At 41.7% G+C, this 18,042-nt stretch overlaps 1 long non-coding RNA gene across 1 annotated transcript in view; it reads left to right on the top strand.

Annotated features, from left to right (window-relative positions):
- Positions 1 to 18,042, top strand: part of LOC121444704 — a 110,288-nt gene that overhangs the window by 39,582 nt on the left and 52,664 nt on the right. Inside the window, exon 2 of the long non-coding RNA XR_005973814.1 lies at positions 8,730 to 8,814. This is a non-coding gene — a long non-coding RNA (uncharacterized LOC121444704). The remainder of the gene's footprint in view (positions 1 to 8,729; positions 8,815 to 18,042) is intronic.

Below are 18,042 nucleotides of genomic sequence, written 5' to 3'. Positions count from 1 at the left end.
TCCAGATGTGAGCTCTCAGTTAGGGCTCTGGAAACACGCCTGCCTTCTTGCTGCCATGCTCCACCAAATATATCAACCAATAAGGCTGGTGAGATGGTTCTGTAGGTAAAGACGCTTTCCACTAAGACTGGCAACCTGAATTTGATCCCCAGGATGGAAGGAGGGACCGGACTTGTCTGAGTTGATTTTCACCTCCACATACATGTGTGCTCCCCCAAATTAATAAATGTAACTTTAAAAAGTAAATCATTCAGTAGATTGACAAATAAATAAGCCACTATCATTTCTAGATCACTGGTCCTGTAGGTAAATTCTATGAAGCAATCAGGGAACAGTTGTAATATTATATGTGATATTCAGTTAAATATCCATTCAACTCATAAGGCTACTGTGAATCCAGAAAATTATAGATTGTTCTTTGTCATGAGCATACATGGAGAATTCCAAAATAAAATACTTGCAATAGAATTGCATTTGTTTAGTAATAAAACATAGTTAATCTTTGAAAAAAAGCTATTAATTTAATAAAGTAGGATAATAGAATGAGGGAGCCCAAACTAGCTCCTCTTTTTATGTAACAATAACTAATGAAAAAAGAGGCCACGAATTTAAAAGAGAGCACGGAGGTGTACATGGAGGGTTTGAAGGGAGGAAGGAAAGGGGAAAATTATAGAATTATGTTATAATCTCAAAAATGAAAATAATTTTAAAATATCTTAATTTATTTTTAATTTTGCGTGTGTGTATGTGTGTGTGTAGATATCTGCATATAAGTACAGGCGTCTTCAGAGGCCAGAGGGGAGTATCAGGTCCCTTGAAGCTAGAGTTGTAGGGCCCATGGGTCTACCCCTCCTCTCAGGGTTCATCTTGAGGCCAGTTTCTGGCCAGACATCTTGTTGCAGTTTCCAGCTAAACATCCTGTTTGTTCCTGTGCTCCCTCTGTCCCACTGGTGGTTAGCTATAGGGCCATTCTTTACTCCATTTTGGGTTTGGTAATTTCCTACCTGCCTGGGGGGAATTCCATTGTGCAGCGGCTAGATCTGTAAGGTTTTTCCTAAACTTGAATAAACGGCATTTGGCTTATCTCCTCTTGACTGACCTAGGTCTCTTGTGTGTTCTTTTAATCTCCAGGCCCTTGCCCGGCTCATGAACGGTACAGTGGCGTGTGAACTGTACCCAGAGTAACGCAGGCATTACAAGAGTTACATACAGGTGCTCATGAACTGCGTCGTGTGTGTGCTGGGATTTGAACATGGGTGCTTTTTAACCACTGAGCAATCTCTCCAGCTCCCCGGTATCTTTTTTCGATCTTGTTCTGTATTGAGTGGTGTTGGGGGTTGTTTTTTGCACTTTTGCTTTTTGAGGGGTCCACCACCCAGCTCCCAAATAAGTCACACACTTATTTGGCTATTCTTAGTTATGAATGCCCAGCCTTAGTTTGGCTTGTTTCTTGACAGCTTTTCTTAAATTTAAGTTATCCTGTCTACTTTTTGCCTCTGGGCTTTTATCTTTCTCTATTTCTGTATACCACTGTTTACTTCTTTCTCCGTGGCTTGCTGTGTAGAGGTGACTGGCCCCTGATGTCCTCCTCTCTTTGTTCTGTTGCTCCTTTTCTTCCTTGCTTCTCCTTCTATTTATTCTCTCTGCCTGCCAGGCCCTCCTATTCTTGCTCCTGCCTCGCTAATGGCCGTTCAGATCTTTCTTAGGACCAGCAGGTGTTTTAGACAGGCAAAGACTCACATCTTCACAGAGTTAAACAAATGCAGGAGAAACAAAAGCAACACATGTTAAAATAAATTTCTACAACAGAAGGACAGTAATAATAATTGCAACAAGATGGGAAAATAAGTAAAATGTAAGGATTGATCGAAATGACAAATGATGTATCGTCTACATAAAAACCACAAGAGAATATATACTAATGATTGAAAAATAAGGAATAGTTAACGAGGCTTGAGGATACATAGGAGCAATATAAAATATTCAATACTGCAACAACATGAACCTAGAATAGTAACAAAAACTAAACAATATCCAGGAATAACCAGACAAAAGATGTGCAGGTCCTAGATGCAAAAACAATACATTTTCTCTCTGAAAAATATTGGTATTTGTTATTTTTTTGCATTGCTATGGCAAAATATGCAGCAGAATCAACTTAAGAGGGAAAAACTTATTTCCCTTCATGGTTTCAGATGCATTTCCATCCATCATGGTGGGGAAGAGCAGCTTCACGGTGACTAAGGGAGTGGCTTGTTCACATTGCAGCAGGCAAGGATGGAGAGTCAGTGGCTCTCTTGGACTCACCTATTTCTTCTACCCAGATTCTTCCTCCTAAAGTCTTCACCACCTTCAAAGTAGCACCATGGCCTCAGGACCAGCTGTTCACACTATGAGCCTGTGAGGGATGTTTCATATTCAAATCCTAAGAATATTAACGAAAATTTCAGTTAGTGGAGGGGTAAAATATGTTTATGTTTAGGAAAGTCTTACTAATGTAATGGTCTAGAACTCTCTATATTCATTTAGACATTTGATGCAATTCCAGTTGATGTTTCAAATAAGACCAAGAATAGTGAAGACAATATGAAAACAATTTTTTTTCTAGTTTTTCTAGACAGGGTTTCTCTGTGAAACAGTCCTGGCTGTCATGGAACTCGCTTTGTAGACCAGACAGGCCTGGAACTCACAGAGTTCTGCCTGCCTCTGTCTCTTGAGTGCTGGGACTAAAGGCATGCACCACCAGAATCTGGCTATTTCCTATAAGTTTTAGTAATTAAGTCAGTGCAGAGAAAACGAGGTCTATGAAATATAGAGAGGCCAGAAACAAGCCTGCGCCTAAATAGCAACTTGCTACAGGAGCTGTACAGAAATGAAGAATTATTGGATACTGTTCCTGAAACCATTGGTTATTCCCATGGAAAACCAAAATTCTAATCGTAAATCATTGACATAAGCAAGCACAATGTGATCTAAAAATTTTAAGTGATGTTTTTATGTATCTCTGCTTGTGGGTGTGTAGACTGCCTTGGCAGGTCACTCAGTCTAGGGGCTGTAACCCGCCTGGCAGGTCAGTAATTCCAGGGTCCCGGAGAGGCGCTATCTGAAAGACATGGGCAGGAGAGAGAAAGAAGGCCATGCTAGGTTTGTCAGAGCCTTCGTTTATTAGAGTCATGGTTGCAGCTTATATAGGATGAGGAATTTGGGGGGGCAGGGGCATGGGCAGGAAGGAATCTTGCAGCGGTGGTTCCAGCCGGTCGCGAGGTCCTTGGCCAGGAGGTTATGATTGGTCAGGTCATGGTCAGGTCACGATTCCTCGGTCAGGAAGTCACAAGTTGACACTTCTAGTCCTCTAGATAATTGGAGTGTGGGGCAGGTTCCGCTAACAGATAGCTCTCTATTAACAGATAATTGGGTGTGGGGTAGGCTCTGCCAATAAAACAATTCTCAATACAACTGGGAAGTGGGGTTCTCTGTAAATTCCTTAGGACAATGGTTCCTGCAATAATTTTGGGGGGAAATTGGCTCCTGACAGTGGGTGTGTATGTGGTCCAGCATGCTATGGCACACCTGTGGAGGTCAGAGGCTAACTTGTAGGAGTCAGTGCTCTCCTTTCACCATGTGGGTTCCGGGGGACCAAACTCACGTCATCAGCCTCGGCATCAGGCGCCTGTACCAGCTGGGGTGACAGGCCCCGCAAACTGATTTATTACCTAAATGTGATAACTATTTGTGAACTTTGGAAGACATAAGCAAAGAAACATAAGCAAACCTCTTTATGACCTTGTGTAGTTAGGAAAGCCTTCGTAAAATGCAAACAGATAAAGTAAGCTCTTGAAATATCGTTTAAAAGTTTAAACGTTTGTGTATAAGAAAATAAGTAATGAAGTGATGAAAACAAGCCATAGACGAGGAAGAGACATTTGCAAGATGCTGGCTGCTACCTATAATTCTCTTTTTGTGGTTCTGTGGATGGGACCAAGGGCTTTGTGCCTTCTAAGCAAACACTCTTCCCATTGAGTTACATCCCAAGTGCAAGCCTGTAGACACTCCATCTTCCTCTGCGTAGGACAGTCGGAAGCTAACTATGTATTTGACTTTCCCCTTCAGTCAATTGATATCTCCGTCCAAATGCCAGCTAGGAGAATCCCTCTTCGAGCAAGCAGCCTGTTGATAATGCCGCCATTGCTTCCCTTTCTTCCCCTGCTTTGTCTCCATAGCCCTTATTATGCTAACCGTCTGTAACCTATTTGCTTTTTTATTTATTGTCTGTCTCTTCACTAGAAATCATCCCCTTGAGAGGGAGGGCTTTGTTTTTCTGGCTGCCATATCCTTTGGTTCTCAAATACTGTCCACTACATAGCATATACCAATGAACACCACACTTGTCACGAGACTGAGTGCATGAATATAAATAATAATAATTAGCATTCAGAATATGTAAAGAGTCTGCATCAATTAAAAGCTAACAAGGGCCTTAAGAGGAAAATTGTCAAGGGCTGTAGGCAAGCTGTTCATGGAAGAGGAAATCTGAAGGGACAGTGAAAATATGGAAACATTTAACATAATTTATAATCAGGAAAAATGAAAATGAAATAATAACGACTACTTCATACCCATGAGATTGGTAAAAATGAAAACCTGATAATGCTTGTTATCTGTAAGAACTTTGGGGACAAGGACACTGTTTCCTGTTAGGTGGAGCATATACTGATACAAGTATCTTGGGGAAGAATTTGGTCGCTGTCAAGGACCACCCTCGACTGGATCACACGTTTCAGGATAGGAGCGTGAGGATTAGAATTATTAAGCAAAAAGGAACAGAGATAAGAGAGAAATAAGAGACAAAACACAGAACAGCATCGGGAGGGAAATTCAGTGACTACTGAACTACTCCTTTATTTCTCACATGTTTTTTTATACCCCACTCCTAAAGAGGAGGGGGAGGCAACAGACTTCATCAACATGATAAAAGGAATAGACAGAGCATCTCTGACCTTTGGTCAAGATGGAGCTGATGCCCATCAAAATCCCAGCAAAATTCTTCAATGACCTCAAAAAAACGGTACTCAACTTCATATGCAAAAGCAAAAAACCCAGGATAGCCAAAACAGCCCTGTGCAATAAAAGAACTTCTGGAGGCATCACAATCCCTGACTTCAAACTCTACTACAGAGCTACAGTACTGAAAACAGCCTGGTATTGGCATAAGAACAGACAGCAGGACCAATGGAACTGAATAGAAAACCCGGATATCAATCCACACACCTTCGAACACCTAATCTTTGATAAAGAAGCAAAAAAATCAAATGGAAAAAAGAAAGCATATTTAACAAGTGGTGCTGGCATAACTGGATATCAACATGTAGAAGAATGAAAATAAACCCATATCTAGCACCATGCACAAAACTCAAGTCCAAATGGATCAAAGACTTCAACATAAAGACAGCCACACTGAATCTTATAGAAGAGAAAGTGGTAAGTACACTTGAAAGCATTGTTACAGGGAACCACTTCCTAAATAGAACTCCAGCAGCATAGACACTGAGAGAAACAATTAATAAATGGGACCTCCTGAAACAGAAAAGCTTCTCTGTAAAGCAAAGGACATGGTCAACAAGACAAAACGACAGCCTGGGAAAAGATCCCCACATTAGACAGAGGTCTGATCTCCAAAGTATACAAAAGAACTCAGGAAATTGGACACCAAAAGATCACATGAGCCAATAAAAAAATGGAGTACAGACCTAAACAGAGAACTCTCAACAGAGGAATCTAAAATGGCTGAAAGACACTTAAGAAAATGCTCAACATCCTTAGTCATCGGAGAAATGCAAATCAAAACAACTCTGAGATTCCATCTTACACCTGTAAGAATGGCCATGAACAAAAACACTGATGACAGCTTATGCTGGAGAGGTTGTGGGGGAAAGGGAACACTTCTGCATTGCTGGTGGGAGTGTAAGCTGAAACAGCCCTTTTGGATGTCAGTGTGGCGATTTCTCAGAAAATTAGGAAACAGCTTTCCTCAAGACCCAGGAATACCACTTTTGGGTATATATCCAAAGGATGCTCAATTGTGTCACAAGGACATGTGCTCAACTATGTTCATAGCAGCATTGTTTGTCATATCCAGAACCTGGAAACAACCTAAATGCCCCTCGACTGAAGAATGGATAAGGAAAATGTGGTACATTTACACAATGGAGTACTACACAGCAATAAAATAAAATAAAATAACATCTTGAATTTTGCAGGAAAATTGATGGAACTAGAAAACATTATTTTAAGTGAGGTAACCCAGACACAGAAAGACAATTATCACATGTACTCACTCATAGTTGGTTTTTAAACATAAATCAAAGAAAGCCAGCCTACAAACCACAGTCCCAGAGAACTTAGACAAGAATGCGGACACTAAAAGAGACTTACATAGATCTAATCTACATGGGAATAGAAAGTAGAAAAATACAAGATCTCCTCAATAAATTGGGAGCATGGGGACCTTGGGGGAGGGTTGAAGGGGGGAGGGGAGAGGCAGGGAGGGGAGCAGAGAAAAATGTAGAGCTCAATAAATATCAAAAGAGATAATTAATATGAAAAATAAACAAATCTAATATACATAAAAAGATTGAGCTGATACACCTCTGTACTCAAAATCCTGATTAAGCACCCTATGTCAGGGTCTCTTGTTCTGTAGTCACTTGTTGTCAACAGCTTTGAAAGGACAGAGCAAGCTTGAACTCGCTGACCTCACATCTGTGGACCCTGACAGGTAGCATATAATAAAGATGAACTTACATATATTTTCTCAGACTCAGAAATGCTACTTTGAAAGTGGGATATGGAGGCACATGCCTTTAATTTCAGCACTCTGGAGGCAGAATGATCATGAAGGTGAGTTCTAGGTTAGCCTAGACTACAGGGAAAGACTCAGTTTCAAAATAAAGGGAAATGGAAATTGCACTTCCTAGAAAATCTGATAGAGGTATTTTTCCATATCTGAGTGAAAAGAGGAGACAGGATTGTTTACAGTGGGATTGTTTGTAGTGGCGAATGACTGGGTAGAGCCCTAATGCCCAATAGCAGGAGAATGGAAAAAGGAGTCGTGCTAATCTCATATGGCAGGATACTACATGACAGTAAAAATTATCCCATTTTATATAACTATACACAAAGCGGTGGGAAAAAATCATAAACAGATTGGGCATAAAAATCACATCGCAGAATAAATACTGCCTTCTCTTTAGTGAAGCTTCAAAACACAGCAAACAGATGTCACTGAACAGAGGAATGTGCACTAGAGAAGATAGTGGCTTTCCGTAGAGTGTGACGGAGAGCCGTGAGGTCAGCAGAGGCTCTAATGTGCGTGCTCTTTAGCACTTCAGGAAGAAGGCAGTATTTGAGCTGGACGTGGAACATGCCTGTGTCTCCAGCACGCGAGAAGCAGAAGGAAGACGATGACTAGTTCAAGGCCAGCCTGGGTTACATAGGAGACCATCCCTTAAATCAGGCCTGGGGACAGATCTCAGGGGTAGGGTGTCTGTCTGGTCAGAGCAAAGTCCTGGCTTTAATCCCTAGCACTTGAAGCGAACAAACAACAGCACTAACAAATAGAAATGACCCAGAGAAGCAAATGTATCACAAGTCAATAAGGATAGCCACAGATTACTTTATACATGGCTTCTTTTTATTATTCCCTTAGTGTGTGCTGGCAATGATTCATTTCAAACGTTTTCATCAGTTCAGTATCATATATTTGGTGTGTGGGTTGTGAAGAGTCTAAATACAGCTAGGTGTGGTAGCACATGCCTCCTAGCTTTTGGGAGGCTGAGTCAGGAGAATCATGAGTTTGAGGTTCGTCTATTTTATCTAATGAGACCCTGTTGTGAAATTAAATAAGTATATAAACAAATAAAAATAAAGAAGCTAAGCAGTTTGATACCATTTTCACATTCTTATGCTATCTGCTTTCCGTTACATTATCCTTAGTGTTATTTGCTCAACAGGGATCACACAGTTCTTGAGTTTGAATCTCAGCTTAACTTGGGACAGGGGTCAGAATACATGCTGTAGGTTAGGGGGATGGCTCAGTGAGTAGAGTTGCTTTCTGCCAAGTCGGATGACCCCAGTTCCATCCCTGGTACTCACATGGTGAAAGGAGAACTGTAACTCTTTTTTTTTTTTTTTTTTTGGATTTTTCGAGACAGGGTTTCTCCGTAGCTTTTGGTTCCTGTCCTGGAACTAGCTCTTGTAGACCAGGCTGGCCTCGAACTCACAGAGATCCGCCTGTCTCTGCCTCCCGAGTGCTGGGATTAAAGGCGTGCGCCACCACCGCCCGGCTTGAGAACTGTAACTCTTGAGAGTTGTTTTCTGCCCTCCATACAGCTATCATCATCATCATCATCATCATCATCATCATCATCATCACACACACACACACACACACACACACACACACACACACACACCAAAACAAAACAAAATAAACAAGCAACAACAAAAACCCCATGAAGCAGGGGGACATATTTTAAAGAACCAGATAACAAGTAGGCCATATGGACTCTGTGGTGGTTTGAATGAATATCCTTTTGAATACTGATCCCTAGTTAGTAGCACTGGCTGGGAAGGAGGTGTGGCCTTGCTGGAGGAAGTACATTTCTGGGAGGCAGGCTTTGCGAGTTTAAAGACTGTCTATTTCAAATTTACTGTCTGCCTTTTGTTTGTAGATCTCAGCTTCCTGCTGCATCTGCCAGGCCTGCTTGCTGCTATGCTCCCCTACTGTGATGGTGATGGGCTCATCCCTCTGGAACTGTAAGTCCCCCCCCCCAAAAAAAAATAACCCTTCCTTCTATAAGTTGCCTGGTCATGTGTTTTATCACAACAATAGAAAAGTAACTAATACAGGTTCTACTACACTTGCTCACAACTGTCATTTTATGGTAAAATAACGTGTTATGCAGAATTCTAAGATGATTCCCCAGATTGCTGACCCCTGATGCCTGCATCTTTTATTTTAGTTGTTAAATCAAACTCTAATCTAGGTACTGCTGCACACATTTCGAAGTGTGACTAGGTTCCAAATCAGCTCATCTACATTCTCCTTGGTAGGCTTGATATATTTTAATCTTTAGAGGAAATCAGATTTTCTCTTTCTCCCAAGAAGAGAGATTCAAATTGTTAAAGAATTTTAAAGAAGGTAAAAGTGATGCATGCCAAGGAAGATAGGTGGCTTCCAAGAGTTCGGAGTGGATCTGGGCTGAAGTCCAATTTGAGAACGTACATTTTAATAGTACCTAGTGCAAGGTGCTGCTTCCTGGAAACAACTATGTGAACTTCAAAGAAGATTTTGAGGGTGTGCTGGCACATACCTATAATCCCGGCACCGAGGATGGGGGAACAAGGTGAGAAGATTGCTTGTTTAAGGATAGTTTGAGGCCGGGCCTTGGTGGCACATGCCTTTAATCCCAGCACTCGGGAGGCAGAGGCAGGCGGATCTCTGGGAGTTCGAAGCCAGCCTGGTCTACAAGAGCTAGTTCCGGGACAGGCACAAAAGCTACAGAGAAAGCCTGTCTTGAAAAACCAAAAATTAAAAAAAAGGATAGCTTGAGGAAGGTACAGAATGAACGTTGTGCCAAAAAAATAAATGAGAAGAAAACAAATAAAAGAAGAGAAAAAGGAGAAAGAAAGAAAGGAGGAAAAAAGGATACACTGAGATTCAGGTGAGATGGCTATTCCAGCGCCAGCTGACACTTGTGAGTTTAGCCTGGTGATACACTGGGAAGAGTGTTCTGCTAAATCCTGCTGAGACTTGGAGAATCAGTGAGATAATAAAGCCGTGCTGTACTGAGCCACTTAGTTGTGATAATTTGTTACACTATAGGAAGTGGATGAGAATAGATATCAATACATGAGTGAGTAAGGGACAGTCACTTTTATGGAAAATGGATTTTTTTCATATTACAATTATGATTTCCCCTCCTGCTGTTCCTCCCAGCTCCTCCCACCTTCCCTCTCTTCTAGATCCACCCTCTTTCTGTCTCTTAGAAAACAAATGGGCTCCTATGGGCTAATAATAAGATATAGTAAGACAAAACAAAAACTTACACATTGGAATTGGACAGAAAAAGAAAACAGTCCAAGAGAAGGCACAAGAAACAGAGATCCACTCGTCTACACATTCAAGAATCCCATAAAGGTGTTGGAGAGATGACTCAGTGGTTAAGAGCACCAGCTGCTCTTCCATAGGTCCTGAGTTCAATTGCCAGCAACCACATGGTGGCTCACAACCATCTGTACTGAGATCTGGCGCCCTCCTCTGGTCTGCAGGCATACATGCAGGCAGAATGTTGTATGCATAATAAATAAATCTTTTTAAAAAAAGAATCCCATAAAAATGGAGAACTGGAGGACATAATATATATGGGAAGGGTCTTCAGGGCATAAGAGAGAAGAAAAATATATAAATAAAATAAAAATAGTAAGATAAACAAAAACAAAACACAAAAAGGAAGAGCCCTGACATGACACGAGACATGGAACCTTCGAAGATGTTGTTCAGTTCAATTCTGTTGGCCATCAATTGCTGGGCACGTAGCCTACCCTTAAGAGTAGTTTGTTTCTCCAGCGAGACTTCCTTGGAGAAAACTAATTTTTTCATTTGCATACGGTTATCAACTGGGGATTGCTTCTGGGTTAAGGATGGGAGCATCCACTTCTCTCAACTCTAGGACCCCTGAATCATTAAATACATGTAATGGCTATTCTTGGTTGTCAACTTGACTACATACAGAATTAACTAAAACCCAAATGTCTGGGTACACCTGTGAGGGATTTTTTTTCTTAGTTAAATCTTTTGAAGTGGGAAGACCCACTTCTAATCCAGATCTTTGAGGTGGGAAGATCCACTTTTAATCCAGATCATTTTAGGTGGGAAGAACCACCTGAAATCTTATCCTTCTGGTAATAACGTCTAAAAGGATATGGAAAAAGGAAGCTTTTGCTCTTTGCCTGCTTCCTCGCTCTGCAGGCAAGCCCATTCCTTCACTGGCATTAGAGCCTACTTCGTTGGGATTCTGGTGTATATTGAAGTTCGGCTGAGACATCAGCCTCAATGATTGAACAACCACTGGGTTCTTGGGCTTTCATTCATAGGCGGCCATTGTTGGACTAGCTGAACCACATCGAATAAATCATTCTAATAAACCCCCTTTCTATATACATATAGAGTGATTCAATCTATGAGTTCTGTTACTCTAGAAAACCCTGACTAATACATATACAAAAGTTCATTTTAGCTCATGGGCTGAAGAAAAAGCAGCAGTAAAACGGATGCAGACTAGGAGTTGTGTGAATAGTTTTGTTACTCTTGATCTAAGAATTGGTGTGTTTTTCTTTGGTCAAACTCTCTATAAACTTTTGAGAAATTTTCATGTCTCACTAGTCTGGAAATGAGTCTTTCCAAACATTCTCTTCAGAATTTGAAAGGAGTTATGGATCATTTTCTTCATATAGGACTGTAAGCATCACAGGGCTTTTCCAAACATACATGTGCTTAAAAATTATTGGTGCTGGAGACTAAGAACTGAATCCAGGGCCTGACACATTCTTAGCACCAGCTCTAACACTAGCATCCCCTCCCTGCCACAAAGCATATTAGAAAATACTTCTAATGTGCTAAAACTCTCAAATACCAATATGAACCATTTAATTTATACATCAATTGCTAGCACTCAAAGAGGCTCAAAGGAACATTGACAGCTAATGAAAATATTGTAGTTATTTATTTATTTTATATTTCCCAAGGAAGTATTCTTTATTCCTTTGATTATCTAATCCTAACTAGTTGATAAGTATGCTTGGCCTTTCCTAAGACACATCAATTAGTGTGGCTGTTGTTATTAATCTACTGACAATTCATATTTGCAAATATCTTATATATCATGCATTAATTTTTATAATTTAAATAAATTGCTAAATAAGGAATTCAGAGTGCTGTATCTAAACTTTTTAAATTGGAAATAGACATATACAAGCGGGTAGGACCCTTAGACACAACAGTTCAGCAGTACAAGGTAGACCTGTGTCCATGGGGTATGACATTCACGAAGAGATGGCCTGGAGCTGTGTTACTATAGGGCAGCATTGCACCTCTGGTCTGCTCTATAGTGTTCCCACTGCTAGGATTGTGAATGAGTCACGGCAACAATATGCTTGGCGTATTCTAGTTATTACAATTAACTCTACTTTCATTCATTTCTTCCCTGCAAATGGTCTCTCTCTCTCTCTCTGTGAATGTGTGTGTGTGTTTGTGTGTGTGTGTGTGTGTGTGTGTGTGTTTGTAGACATCTAGGTTGATTCTGTAGCCTGGGTATTGTAATAGTGCAAAAAACATAGATGTGTAACTATCTGAAGTGTGGTGACATAGATTCCTTCTGGCATATATCCAGGAGTGGCATAACTGGATCATATGATAGTTCTAGTGTTAGTTTTTTTTAAATATTGCTTTTATTTACTGTGTATGTGGTATGTGGTGTGTGTGTGTGTGTGTGTGTGTGTGATATGTAGTATGCCCTCAGAGTCCAGAAGAAGGGCTTTGGCTCTCACCGAGTGGGAGTTACAGATGATTGTAAGCCACCACGTGGTCCTGGAAACTGACTCCGGGTCCTCTGAAGAGCATCAGGTGCCCTTAGCCACTGAGTGCTCTCTGTGGGAACTATTTTTAGTTGTGTGAGGGAGCTCCGCAGTGGTGTCTGCAGTTGTTGAACTTAGTCTTACCTGCTGTGCTAGTCCACACCTGCCTTCTTTTCATTGGCCCCTTCTCGCAGCCATATCTGATCACACACCTTTTATGCTCTGTCTAGAACCATTTTTGGAGGGTTTTCTAAGTCTGCCTTCTATGACAGGGTCCTGTATTTAGGAATCACTTCTTAGCCTCTGTTGCGGTGATGAAATGTTAAAGAAAGAAATTCACCGGCTGTTTCACAGAGCCTTCTAGGCCTAGAGTCTCTTTGTAAAAGGGTCTAGCGGCTCTCTCATTTGGGGATTTAGAAACTTTGTTTTGTTGGCTTCCCCAGGAGTCATTAGGTCTTAAGAAAGGGATGATCCCAAGGAAATTTGTAAGCAGTTCATTGTTAGTCTGAAATTTTATTGGGGGAATTTGCACTGAGAAAAACCCATGCCAGAGCATTGCGATCAGAGAAAAGTATTGGGAACCGGTAGCAACTTAGAGCCCTGACAGGGAGTCTGTTACTGAGAGTCAAATACCTCTGATTTAGATCTTGGCTTTCCCAGAGTGACCAGAGGGAATGGCTTGTGTCAGGATTTTCCTTATGAAGTGCACGGTAGTAGACCAGACCAGACAAAGGCCTAGGACTCTAGCAGCAAAACCGGAACTGAGTCCATAGTGAAAAGATTGCTTGATTCTTGCTTGCTGTATTAGATCCTTATTGCGTGGCGGCGGATCTGATGAGCTTAAAGGAGTGACTGGAAAATGTCCCCTAGAGAGGCTAGCATCCAAGAAGGAAGTGGCATCGGGAATGCAGAGCAGGCTCTTTCCATGCTTGGTCTCTGGGAACTGACTTCATTCCTCTTTGGGGATTGGGTTTCTCTGCCACTTGGTCCTGTTGGTGGAGGCTGGTTCTATCACAATCCATCAACTAAAGTTTGCAATTTCTTCCTTCCACGATGCCAGCCCTTCATAAGGGAAGAGACTCTAACTCCTCTAGTTTGAGCCAGGATTTCTCCTCTGATCTAATTGGCGGAGGGTGGGGGACATGAGTCGTTCTGTGCACAGACCCGGAGGAATTGTGCACTCTCCCCTCAAACCCTATAGACAGGCACACGTAGAGGATAGTGGAAGTCTTCTAGAAGGAGTCAGTGGGACACAGTACTGTGCACTCTTTGTTTTAATACATTTGTCTCTGTGTTTGTGCAGATGTGTGTGCGCGTGTGCTTTACACACCAACTGAGCCGTCCCTCGAGCCCTGCTCTATTCCCATTAAAACTCTATTCCGTTCTCCCAGAGGACTTTCCACAGTGCATTAATTATTGAAGGTAAACAGGGTTCAGTAATTCATGGAGACCACAGAATCCAAAAGGTCATGCTTCCAAATGTGCGGTTTATTTCAGGCTAAAGATACAGTGGGAAGGGGTGCCGTCCAAATGACTTCCTTTATCAAGGCAGTGACAGAAGACACCTCTCTTGTACTAAAAACTAGAGAAATGTCCATGAAACACCTAAGAACTGGAGAGTCTAAGATGGAGTTGCTAAAAAATATTTTGATGGCCACATAGGCATAGTTCAGTCTCAACTGAGAACCCTGAGTGGGGGAGGCGTCCCAGTGACCCAGGTGGAAATCCTCGATCTCATTGTGGTTACTATACAATAATTACAAGCTGGTGTGGCCCACCACGAGACGTATTGTGACAAAGCAACATTACTAATCCATATATTTCTTGCCTTGATGAAGGGCCATGCAGGAACCTTAGTAAACTATCCCTGGCTAATTCTAGACCTGTGGGAATGGCCTTCCTGATACTTGCTTTCTCTTCAAGTCCCTGCAACTGCCCCCATAGCTTTACTCTCGGCTGCCCACATTGTTTCCCAGTTCACTGAGAGAATAGGTAGGTTCAGTTCACCCTTTACCCTAGTGCTTTCGTAAGTCAATGCATTTTATGATAATGGTGTCAAGTTCCTCATGTAGCCCTTCAGAGAATTTCTTTTTGAAATTTGGTTAGGTCTGTATTGGACATATAGATCAATTTGTGAAAACTAGCATCATTATTACATTGAATCTTCCTATTTAAGACTAAGATATGGCATTAACTGGTCCCAGCCACTGGGGAAACTAAGATAGAGGATCTTTTGTGCACAAGAGATTGTTATCAGCTTGGGCAATATAGTGAGAACTTTGTCTCATATAACAACAAATCAACAACCAAAATTATGTCTGTGAGGTATATATTTGTGTAGATGTGTTTTCTGTCTTATAGTAGTGTTATATAGCTGACATGTATAAATACATATGTACACATGGCCAGGATCCATGTAGAATTACAGGGACGCTTTTTTCACAAAGCTTACCAAGTTTATTTTTATTTAGTTCTAGATGTTTAGGGTTCTTTTTTTCCGATTAATTATGCAAGCACACGTCACTCACACAAGCACTCAGACAGCACAGGCACAGAGACAGAGACACACAGACACATGCACACAGGACTCACTTACCTGGGACTCGAACCGGCGACCTTGGGCTCCGCGGGCGGCGCTCCATGCCATTGAGCCAGCGCTCAGACCGTTATGTTTATGGTTCTTTTTTTTTTTTTTTTTTTTTTTTTTTATAATTTTTTTATTAAGAAAAGAAGAAAAAAAACATAAACAAAAAACAAGTTTCCACCTCCTCCCAGCCTCCCATCTCCCCCCCCCTCCCACCCCTCTCCCCCTCCTCCCACCCTTCTACCCCTCCCCCCACTCCTCTCCCCCTCCCTCTCCAGTCCACAGAGCAGTCTAGGTTCCCTGCCCTGTGGCAAGTCCTAGGTCCTCCCCCCTCCGTCCATATCCAGGAAGGTGAACATCCAAACCGGCTAGGCTTCCACAAAGCCAGCACATTAAGCAGGATCAAAACCCCGTGCCATTGTCCTTGGCGTCTCATCAGCCCTCATTGTTCGCCATGTTCAGAGAGTCTGGCTTTATCCCATGCTTTTTCAGTCACAGTCCAGCTGGCCTTGGTGAGCTCCCAGTAGATCAGCTCCACTGTCTCAGTGGGTGGGTGCACGCCTCGTGGTCCCGACTTCTTTGCTCATGTTCTCCCTCCTTCTGCTCCTCATTGGGACCTTGGGAGCTCAGTCCAGTGCTCCAGTGTGGGTCTCTGTCTCTGTCTCCATCCATCACCAGATGAAGGTTCTATGATGATATGCAAGATATTCGTCAGTATTGCTCTCGGATAGGGTCATTTCAGGTTCCCAATCCTCAGCTACCCAAGGAACTAACTGGGAACCTCATGTTGGGCACTTGGGAGCCCCTCTAGGGTCAAATCTCTTGCTCACCCTAAAGTGGTTCCCTTAACTAAGAATTGTGGTTCCGTGCTCCCCTATCCACCTTTCCTTTATCCCAATTCTCCTGATTCCCCAAGTCCCCCCTCCTTCCCTTCTACCTTTTCTCTCCCCATCTCCCCTTACCCCCATCCCACCCCACCCCCAAAATCCTAATTTTCTCCCCGGCAATTGGGTCTACTTCCCTTAGCCAAGAGGATAACTATATGTTTTTCCTTGGGTTCACCTTCTTACTTAGCTTCTTTAGGTTCACCTATTGTAGACTCCGTGGCCCTAATTTATGGCTAGAAACCAATTATGAGCGAGTACATCCCATGTTCATCTTTTTGGGTCTGGGACACCTCACTCAGGATAGTGTTTTCTATTTCCATCCATTTGCCTGCAAAATTCGAGAAGTCATTGTTTTTTACCGCAGCGTAGTACTCTAGCGTGTATATATTCCATACTTTCTTCATCCATTCTTCCATTGAAGGGCATCTAGGTTGTTTCCAGGTTCTGGCTATTACAAATAATACTGCTATGAACATAGTTGAACAAATGCTTTTGTCATATGATAGAGCATCTCTTGGGTATATTCCCAGGAGTGGTATTGCTGGGTCCAGGGGTAAGTTGATCCCGAATTTCCTGAGAAACCGAAACACTGACTTCCACAGTGGTTGCACAAGATGGCATTCCCACCAGCAATGGATGAGGGTACCCGTTCCTCCACAGCCTCTCCAGCAAAGGTTATCCTTGGTGTTTTTGACTTTAGCCATTCTGACAGGTGTAAGATGATATCTCAAAGTTGTTTTGATTTGCATTTCCCTGATTGCTAAGGAAGTTGAGCACGACTTTAAGTGTCTTTTGGCCATGTTTATGGTTCTTATGAATGGAATAATTTGTTCTGTCATCAGTTTTGCCTGGTTATCAGTTTTATGCATGATAGTTTGCTAATTTTCCATTTCTGATATTAAGGATAAAGGAAACAATTCTAGTGGCCCACATTGCTCTACTCTTCTACCAGGAATGCTTGAAGTATCTCTGGCTTATTTTTTTACGTTTATATTTCTCTCTTTTCCTTCTCTCCCTCCCTCTCTCCCCTCTGTCTGTGTACTCGTGTGCCATAGTACACATATGAAGGCCAGAAGACAATTTGTGGGCGTCAGTTCCCTCCTTTCACCACATGGGCCCTGGAGATTGAGCTCAAATTGTGGGAAGCACACTTATTAATTGAGCCATCTTGCTGGCACTGTTTCAGCATTATGATACTTTAACAAACAAATTTTTTAAATTATAAGCTTCTTTTGTAACATTGAAGGCTGGACATGCCATTTTATTTTCCTTGTTTCAGACACTTATTGAATTCAAAATTTATGTATTATAATCTTAACTGCTTTGAGAAAAAAGACTGAGAACTTTATTCCACAGGTAATTGACAACATTTTTTTTTAAGTTGACATCTTAATCACTAAAAAAGTTACATTCAGTTCACAGCAAAATTTTCTTGGGCATACTTTTTTATTAAAACCTTATTATAAAGAACTTGGAGATAAAAATATTACACAGTGACTCAGTCTCTAAACATCTACAGTGAGAATAGCCATTCTGAAGCTCTGGAGCATCAGAATAGACTTGATATACACCTGTCCAGCACAACCATCCCCAAATGCATGAGTGAGTTAAAGCCAGAAAAAAAACCTGGACTTTATATCTTCTTTCGTGTCTCAAGCATCTAAGAAAAAACCCTGCATGTTCTCCCTCATAGGGAGATCTCAGTATGTGTATATACATGTCAAAATGCATGTGGGTATGGTATAACACGTAGAAAGGAGAACAGGAACGGGGGAGTAGTGGGTGATGAGGAAGGCCAGAATGCAGGTGATGGACACTCAGGAGCTTTTAGATGAAAGGAAAAATTGACTTGCGATGTGTAATTACTATGGAGTTTACTTCCTTCCATAGATTCCCAGTGACTCAAGCAAGGAAGAAACATCTTACCTAAAGCATTTT

This window comes from Microtus oregoni, unplaced genomic scaffold, assembly GCF_018167655.1.
Source record: "Microtus oregoni isolate MIOR12 unplaced genomic scaffold, Mior012 000138F_ref0000102, whole genome shotgun sequence".
Lineage (NCBI taxonomy): Eukaryota > Metazoa > Chordata > Mammalia > Rodentia > Cricetidae > Microtus > Microtus oregoni.
Note: the sequence above shows the minus strand (reverse complement) of the source record. Positions and strands in the feature narration are given on the sequence as shown.